The sequence below is a fragment of the Leptodactylus fuscus genome, chromosome 8 (assembly GCF_031893055.1).
Source record: "Leptodactylus fuscus isolate aLepFus1 chromosome 8, aLepFus1.hap2, whole genome shotgun sequence".
NCBI classification, from domain to species: Eukaryota; Metazoa; Chordata; class Amphibia; order Anura; family Leptodactylidae; genus Leptodactylus; species Leptodactylus fuscus.
In genome coordinates this window covers 53534225-53543336 of record NC_134272.1, presented here as the reverse complement: position 1 = coordinate 53543336, position 9112 = coordinate 53534225, and positions in this window count along the sequence as shown.

Genomic DNA, 9112 nt, shown 5'->3' with positions numbered 1-9112 from the left:
TTTTTGTGTTTGATTCTGTGTATATAGAACTGGGTCTAGTCTGTGTATCTAGAACCAGGTCTAGTCTGTGTATCTAGAACTGGGTCTAGTCTGTGTATCTAGAACTGGGTCTAGTCTGTGTATCTAGAACTGGGTCTAGTCTGTGTATCTAGAACTGGGTCTAGTCTGTGTATATAGAACTGGGTCTAGTCTGTGCATCTAGAACTGGGTCTAGTCTGTGCTTCTACAACTAGGCTCTGGTTCCTCTACAAACTATCCTGGTTTCATCAGTCATCATCTAATCTACCTGCTATTTTACTTTCCATCCATTAAAGTGTAACATTTTCTTTATTTTTATGGCACATCATACAGGAAATGTTTCTGTAGCTGTTTTCTCGTATACTTTAGGTTTGGCTTCTTATTAGTAGAGATGAGCGAACACTGTTTGGATCAGCCGATCCGAACAGCACGCACCCATAGAAATGAATGGAAGCACCTGTGACGCTGGCCGGCCGCCGGCAAAGTCAGCGTCACAGGTGCTTCCATTCTTTTCTATGGGAGCGTGCTGTTCGGATCGGCTGATCCGAACAGTGTTCGCTCATCTCTACTTATTAGTAAAAAAAAAAAAAAAAATCAGGGTGACAGCACCTATCAGATGATGTACGGCATTGATCTTTTTGGATCTGTGCCCCAGGTGAAGAGCTATCGGTGCCGGTACCGTAGCTCTTCACTGTCAGAAGGACGTTTCTGACAGTCACTCAGGAATGCCCTTCCTCCCAGTAGTGCCTATAGCTCTGTACTGTAAGACCGGGGAGGAACGCCCCCCCGCCCCTCCTGATAGTCCATAGAAGAGTTCCTCACTGCTCAGGACTTGTTCACATCTGCGCCCGGCACTCCGTTATGCAGGTTTCCGTTTCCTGCATAAAACAGAGCAGGAGACGGAAGCCTGCAGGATTCTTTCTCACCCCATTCATTTGAATGGGTGAGAAAGATGTCCGGCCGTGAGCGTTTTATGCTCTCCGCCGCGAAACCGGGTATTTTAAACCGGACACAGAGTCGGACATGCAGTACTCTGTGTCCGGATTAAAAAAAACCAGTTTCACGGAAGAGAGCATAAAACGCTCACCGCCGCTCACGGCCGGACCCGGTCTGCGGTTTCCATCTTCTTGCATGCAGAAGACGGAAACCACAGAACGGACTGCTGAACGCAGGTGTGAACCTAGCATCAGTGTTATCACTAGGCGGTAAGCAATGCCCCCTTCACAGTATAGAGCTATAGACACTGCTGTGAGGAATGGCGTCCTGACTGACTGAAACGCCCTTTTGACCGTGAAGAGCTACGGTACCAGCACTGATAGCTCTTCACCGGGGGCACAGAATGCATACCTCCCAACCGTCCCGATTTCCGCGGGACATTCACGATTCTGGTGACATGTCCCGCGGTCCCGGTTGGAGGGAGGTATGTCCCGATTTCAACTCAGATCTGCGTCCAGAGGATGCAGATCTGAGTTGAACACATACGCGGCTGAAGCAAGGAACTGACACAGGTCAGCTCCTCGCTTCGCCACTGCCGCCGGCTACTGGCTTGTAGACGCGATGTGATGACGTCACATCGCGTCTACAACTGTGCGCCAGTGAGAGAGAGAAAGGCGTGCAGAGTGCAGCGGGGAAACGAAGGAGAAGGTAAGTTTAATGTGGAGGTGGAACTAGAAACGGGGCAGATGAAGGAGAGGACGGCATGACACTGGGGGCAGAGATGGAAAGGACATGAATCTGGAGGCAGAGATGGGGGACATGAATCTGGGGGCAGAGATGGGGGGACATGAACCTGGGGGCAGAGATGGAGGGACATGAATCTGGGGGCAGAGATGGAGAGGACATGAATCTGGGGGCAAAGATGGAGGGGACATGAATCTGGGGGCAGAGATGGAGAGGACATGAATCTGGGGGCAGAGATGGGGGGACATGAATCTGGGGGCAGAGATGGAGAGGACATGAATCTGGGCGCAGAGATGGGGGGACATGAATCTGGGGGCAGAGATGGAGAGGACATGAATCTGGGGGCAGAGATGGGGGGACATGAATCTGGGGGCAGAGATGGGGGGACATGAATCTGCGGCAGAGATGGGGGGACATGAATCTGGGGGCAGAGATGTGGGGACATGAATCTGGGGGCAGAGATGGAGAGGACATGAATCTGGGGGCAGAGATGGAGAGGACATGAATCTGGGGGCAGAGATGGAGAGGACATGAATCTGGGGGCAGAGATGGAGAGGACAAGAATCTGGGGGCAGAGATGGAGAGGACAGGAATCTGGGGGCAGAGATGTGGGGACATGAGTCTGGGGGCAGAGATGGAGGGACATGAATCTGGGGGCAGAGATGGAGAGGACATGAATCTTGGGGCAGAGATGGAGGGGACATGAATCTGGGGGCAGAGATAGGGGGACATGAATCTGGGGCTAGAGATGGAGGGGACATGAATCTGGGGGCAGAGATGGAGGGGACATGAATCTGGGGGCAGAGATGGAGAGGACAGGACACTGGGGGCAGAGATGGGGGACATGAATCTGGGGGCAGAGATGGGGGGACATGAATCTGGGGGCAGAGATGTGGGGACATGAATTGGGGCAGAGATGGAGGGGACATGAATCTTGGGGCAGAGATGTGGGGACATGAATCTGGGGGCAGAGATGGAGAGGACAAGAATCTGGGGGCAGAGATGGAGAGGACAAGAATCTGGGGGCAGAGATGTGGGGACATGAATCTGGGGGCAGAGATGGAGGGACATGAATCTGGGGGCAGAGATGGAGAGGACAAGAATCTGGGGGCAGAGATGGAGAGGACAGGAATCTGGGGGCAGAGATGTGGGGACATGAATCTGGGGGCAGAGATGGAGGGACATGAATCTGGGGGCAGAGATGGAGGGACATGAATCTTGGGGCAGAGATGGAGGGGACATGAATCTGGGGGCAGAGATGTGGGGACATGAATTGGGGCAGAGATGGAGAGGACATGAATCTGGGGGCAGAGATGGGGGGACATGAATCTTGGGGCAGAGATGTGGGGACATGAATCTGGGGGCAGAGATGGAGAGGACAAGAATCTGGGGGCAGAGATGGAGAGGACAAGAATCTGGGGGCAGAGATGTGGGGACATGAATCTGGGGGCAGAGATGGAGGGACATGAATCTGGGGGCAGAGATGGAGAGGACAAGAATCTGGGGGCAGAGATGGAGAGGACAGGAATCTGGGGGCAGAGATGTGGGGACATGAATCTGGGGGCAGAGATGGAGGGACATGAATCTGGGGGCAGAGATGGAGGGACATGAATCTTGGGGCAGAGATGGAGGGGACATGAATCTGGGGGCAGAGATGGAGGGGACATGAATCTGGGGGCAGAGATGGAGGGGACATGAATCTGGGGGCAGAGATGGAGAGGACAGGACACTGGGGGCAGAGATGGGGGACATGAATCTGGGGGCAGAGATGGGGGGACATGAATCTGGGGGCAGAGATGTGGGGACATGAATCTGGGGGCAGAGATGGAGAGGACATGAATCTGGGGGCAGAGATGGAGAGGACAAGAATCTGGGGGCAGAGATGGAGAGGACAGGAATCTGGGGGCAGAGATGTGGGGACATGAATCTGGGGGCAGAGATGTGGGGACATGAATCTGGGGGCAGAGATGGAGGGACATGAATCTTGGGGCAGAGATGGAGGGGACATGAATCTGGGGGCAGAGATGGAGGGGACATGAATCTGGGGGCAGAGATGGAGGGGACATGAATCTGGGGGCAGAGATGGAGAGGACAGGACACTGGGGGCAGAGATGGGGGACATGAATCTGGGGGCAGAGATGGGGGGACATGAATCTGGGGGCAGAGATGTGGGGACATGAATCTGGGGGCAGAGATGGAGAGGACATGAATCTGGGGGCAGAGATGGGGGACATGAATCTGGGGGCAGAGATGTGGGGACATGAATCTGGGGGCAGTGATGGAGGGACATGAATCTGGGGGCAGAGATGGAGAGGACATGAATCTGGGGGCAGAGATGGAGAGGACATGAATCTGGGGGCAGAGATGGAGGACATGAATCTGGGGGCAGAGATGGGGGGCATGATTCTGGGGGACATGAATCTGGGGGCTGAGATGGAGGGGACATGAATCTGGGGGCAGAGATGGAGGGGACATGAATCTGGGGGCAGAGATGGAGGGGACATGAAACTGGGGGCAGAGATGGAGGGGGACATGAAACTGGGGGCAGGTGAAGGGTGTATATGAAACTGGGGGAGAGATAGAGAGGGAACGTATAATTTATGGGTGACTGTAGGAGGATTATACTGTGTGCGGGCACATGAAAAATTAATGAGAATGGGAAGAGTCAACACAAAAGTGGGCGGGGCTAAATTTGCAGCGGTGCGCTATGCCGCTGCAAATTTAGTAATGGCACCTGTTTAAACTTGTTATCAGTATAAAAAGACACCTGTGCACACGCTCAAACAGTCAGACTCCAAACTCTACTATGGTGAAGACCAAAGAGCTGTCAAAGGACACCAGAAACAAAATTGTAGCCCTGCACCAGGCTGGGAAGACTGAATCTGCAATAGGCAACCAGCTTGGATTGAGAAAATCAACTGTGGGAGCAATAATTAGAAAATGGAAGACATACAAGACCACTGATAATCTCCCTCGATCTGGGGCTCCAGGCAAAATCTCACCCCGTGGGGTCAAAATGATCACAAGAACAGTGAGCAAAAATCCCAGAACCACGCGGGGGGACCTAGTGAATGAACTGCAGAGAGCTGGGACCAATGTAACAAAGCCTACCATCAGTAACACACTACGCCGCCAGGGACTCAGATCCTGCAGTGCCAGACGTGTCCCACTGCTTAAGCCAGTACATGTCCGGGCCCGTCTGAAGTTTGCTAGAGAGCATTTGGATGATTCAGAAGAGTATTGGGAGAATGTCCTATGGTCTGATGAAACCAAACTGAAACTGTTTGGCAGAAACACAACTTTTCGTGTTTGGAGGAAAAAGAATACTGAGTTGCATCCATCATACCTACTGTAAAGCATGGGGGTGGAAACATCATGCTTTGGGGCTGTTTCTCTGCAAAGGGGCCAGGACGACTGATCCGGGTACATGAAAGAATGAATGGGGCCATGTATCGTGAGATTTTGAGTGCAAACCTCCATCAGCAAGGGCATTGAAGATGAAACGTGGCTGGGTCTTTCAACATGACAATGATCCAAAGCACACCGCCAGGGCAACGAAGGAGTGGCTTTGTAAGAAGCATTTCAAGGTCCTGGAGTGGCCTAGCCAGTCTCCAGATCTCAACCCTATAGAAAACCTTTGGAGGGAGTTGAAAGTCCGTGTTGCCAAGCGACAGTCCCAAAACATCACTGCTCTAGAGGAGATCTGCATGGAGGAATGGGCCAACATACCAACAACAGTGTGTGCCAACCTTGTGAAGACTTACAGAAAACGTTTGACTTCTGTCATTGCCAACAAAGGATATATAACAAAGTATTGAGATGAAATTTTGTTACTGACCAAATACTTATTTTCCACCATAATTTGCAAATAAATTCTTACAAAATCAGAAAATGTGATTTTCTGGATTTGTTTTCTCATGTTGTCTCTCATAGTTGAGGTCTACCTATGATGTAAATTACAGACGCCTCTCATCTTTTTAAGTGGTGGAACTTGCACTATTGGTGACTGACTAAATACTTTTTTGCCCCACTGTACTTGTGTCTAAACACAGTACTACAAGGGGAAGGATTAGATACAGCTTTACTCCACGTATCCATAACAACTGATCACAGGTTTTTCACTGATATCCAAAATGAGATACACATAATCACATGACACTTATGGTAAAAGGAAAATGTTCGTCGTTGTACCGTGTTAGCCAGTGGGTTGGAAATATAAAAAACACGAAAACTTGGTAATCTTCAGTAGTTGATACCTTTTTAATGGCTAACTCATAATGATGACAAATGGCTGACGTTTCGGAACGCAAAAAGGCTCCTTTATCCTTTATCAAATTACTTTGATAAAGGAGCCTTTTTGCGTTCCGAAACGTCAGCCATTTGTCATCATTATGAGTTAGCCATTAAAAAGGTATCAACTACTGAAGATTACCAAGTTTTCGTGTTTTTTATATGACGCTTATGGACATACACACAAACCACATACAAAATACACCAGTGTAAAATTGGACATTTCTTATGGGGCCACTACACAAACATAAAATTTAATATACCCATGCGAAGCCGGGTCCTCCCTCTAGTACCTGATAAAAACCTTGCATTTTGGGGGAGCCTGAAACATTGAAGCAATTCACTGCATTTCCAAGTTCATATACCCTCCTTTATTGGATTAACTAGTGTTGAAGAGTAAAAACATTTGGCTCCGATACTCTGCTCAATAAAATCCACGTATTTGTCTTAAGTATAGGGTGCCTTCCAGGGGTGTCTTCAACTTTACTGATCCATGGAAAATATTAGCATCAAAGGAAGACACACAAAAGTAATGAAGTGGTATGTAGGCTACAGAGAGATTGACTAAATGTCCACACTGAGCAAAATAGGTGGATAGACACATTTTTGTGAATGTAAATCTGCATTATGTGACTGTAAATTGTAATCTGAGTTAAGCCCTGATATGATGGGGATTCCTAGGAAGAAGGAATCGCCATCATATCAGGGCTTCCTATGAAACTGTACTGCTATACCTGTCAACAACCTGTTCCCAAAACATTGCGGTATTATTTGGCAAATATGGGTAAGTGAAAAACACTACAGGTTATATGATTTTGTTAATTTAAAAAAAAAAACAACTAAAAATACTTGACAGATAAAACCTTTCAGTGCAATCATATTTTTTTTTTCTGAAAAAACTTTAACGAATGACACAAACAAATCTTATATACAGATTTAACCCCTTCCCAATATCCGCTGTGATATTATGGCAGATGCAGAGTCTTTAAAGATGGCAGTCACTCTGTTGCAGTGTGGCTGCTATAGGTACTGGGTCTCTGCTATAATGTACAGTAGAGACCCAGAGCTTGCAAATCAGTGCCGAACTGCTGTTTTATCGCCGTTTCACCTCTGATAACAATTTGAATAAAAAGTGATCAAAGCAATAGACATTCTCCAAAATTGCACAGCTAAATATACATATGGAAATCTAAAAAAGTTCCAGATGTCAGAATATGGCAACTTTAAATGTGTGTATGTGTGTATATATATATATATATATATATATATATATATATATATATATATATATATAAATTTTTTTGCAACATTTTAGAATTTTGTTAAGGGGCTGAAATGTAAATAAAACTATATATATTTGATATCGCTGGAATTGTACTGAAATATAGAATACAGGTGACATGTTATTTTGGTTGCAAACGGAACACTGTAAAAATGAACCCCATAGGTAAGTCACACAAATGCACTTTTTCTCCAACTCTACCCCATTCTTTATATTTTTCCAGCTTTCCAGTACATGGTAGAAAATAATAAATGGTACCATCCATTACGAAGAATAATCTGTCCAGCAAACATAAAGCCCTGATATGGTTCTGTGAATGGGAAAAATAAAGCTATGAGGTTTGGAAGTTGGGGAGTCAAAATGAAAATCACTGATGGGAAGGGTTTAAAAAGGTTGTCCTCTTTCAGACTGATATTGAGAGAAAAATGTTTATATAATAAAAGTTTGCACAATTTTGCATTATACTTGTACTATTATACTTATTACTATGTACAAAATTCCTCCCAGTTTTCTAGATCTCGGCTTGCTGTCATTCATTCTTCCAAGAAAAAAAATCAGTCCATGGTCATGTGATGTACACACAGGTGCACAGATAGTCCCAGCACAGTAATCGGACATTTGCCTGTGTGCTCATCACATGACCATGGATTGATTTTTATCCACTGAAAAAAGTGGATCATGGGGAAGGGGGTATCATTCCCCCCCCCCCTCCTTCCTTTTTTTTTGTTATTCTGTAGAGATAGGGAAGTGCTGTACCTTGCTTCTCTTCAGTAGGTCCACAGAAATGAAAGAAGGGGCAGCACACATACTGTATATATGGCTGCCACTGTGCAAGATGTCAACTAAGCATTATGACTGACAATATGTTTTCTAGATTATTTATTCTGAGAACAATTGATCAGTGCATTTGTGTAGTTATTACATTCCAGTCACTCCAAAAATTAAATTTTTATTAGCTTGATTATTACAAGAAAGGATTTCTCAAACATCATACAACACACTCAAAAAAAGACCAAGAATTTACCATTTGATTTAATTTAAACCAAATATTAAAAAGAAAAAAAAAAATTTGAATTATCGGTTTTGCTCTTCACAGTACTGGCATACAAAAGGGAGACTACTAGGCGGATGTGCAGTCACAGTGAGATAACATTATAGTCACCTAAAATAAGCTTGTTTCATCAGTATTAAATAAATTACATATATACATTCAAAAGAAATACATATTTACAAAGAATGAAATAAATCGCTGCAAGTTTTATGGCAAATATGATTATTGAAGAAACATAATTTATGTATCCATTGCACCTGCAGAACATGGCAGGACTATATGACCAAGCAATAATGGACAGAATTAAAGCGATCGTCCAGGATTGTACAATATGCCTACTTTCCTCTACAAACAGTTCCTGCCTGCTCACAGGATGTCTGAGTTATTGTAGCTTTATGTGATTCAATTGAGCTGCAATATCAGACGGGCCGTTGACAGATGTGATGCCTTTTCTGGAACAAAAAAGTCCAGTATAAATGGTAAAGCTGAATTTATCATATGCTGTTACACAATGAATTTGATCGAAGAAGTCAACCCCTTTAATGGCTATTAGGCTGGGATCACACGGGAGTTTTTTGGACCAGATTTTGAGGCAGAGGCTGGGCCAGAATCCGGTCCAAAAAACAGCTAGCCGCGACTGGATGCCGATACAGTGCACTGGCATCCAACCGCAGAACTCCGCTCCGGCCCAAAGAATGGGCCTAGTCGAGAGGGAGTGTCGCGAGGCGGACGTCTGAGGCTGAATCTGCCTGAAGAAAGGGCATGCCGCTTTTTGTTTCCGCGACCGGAAA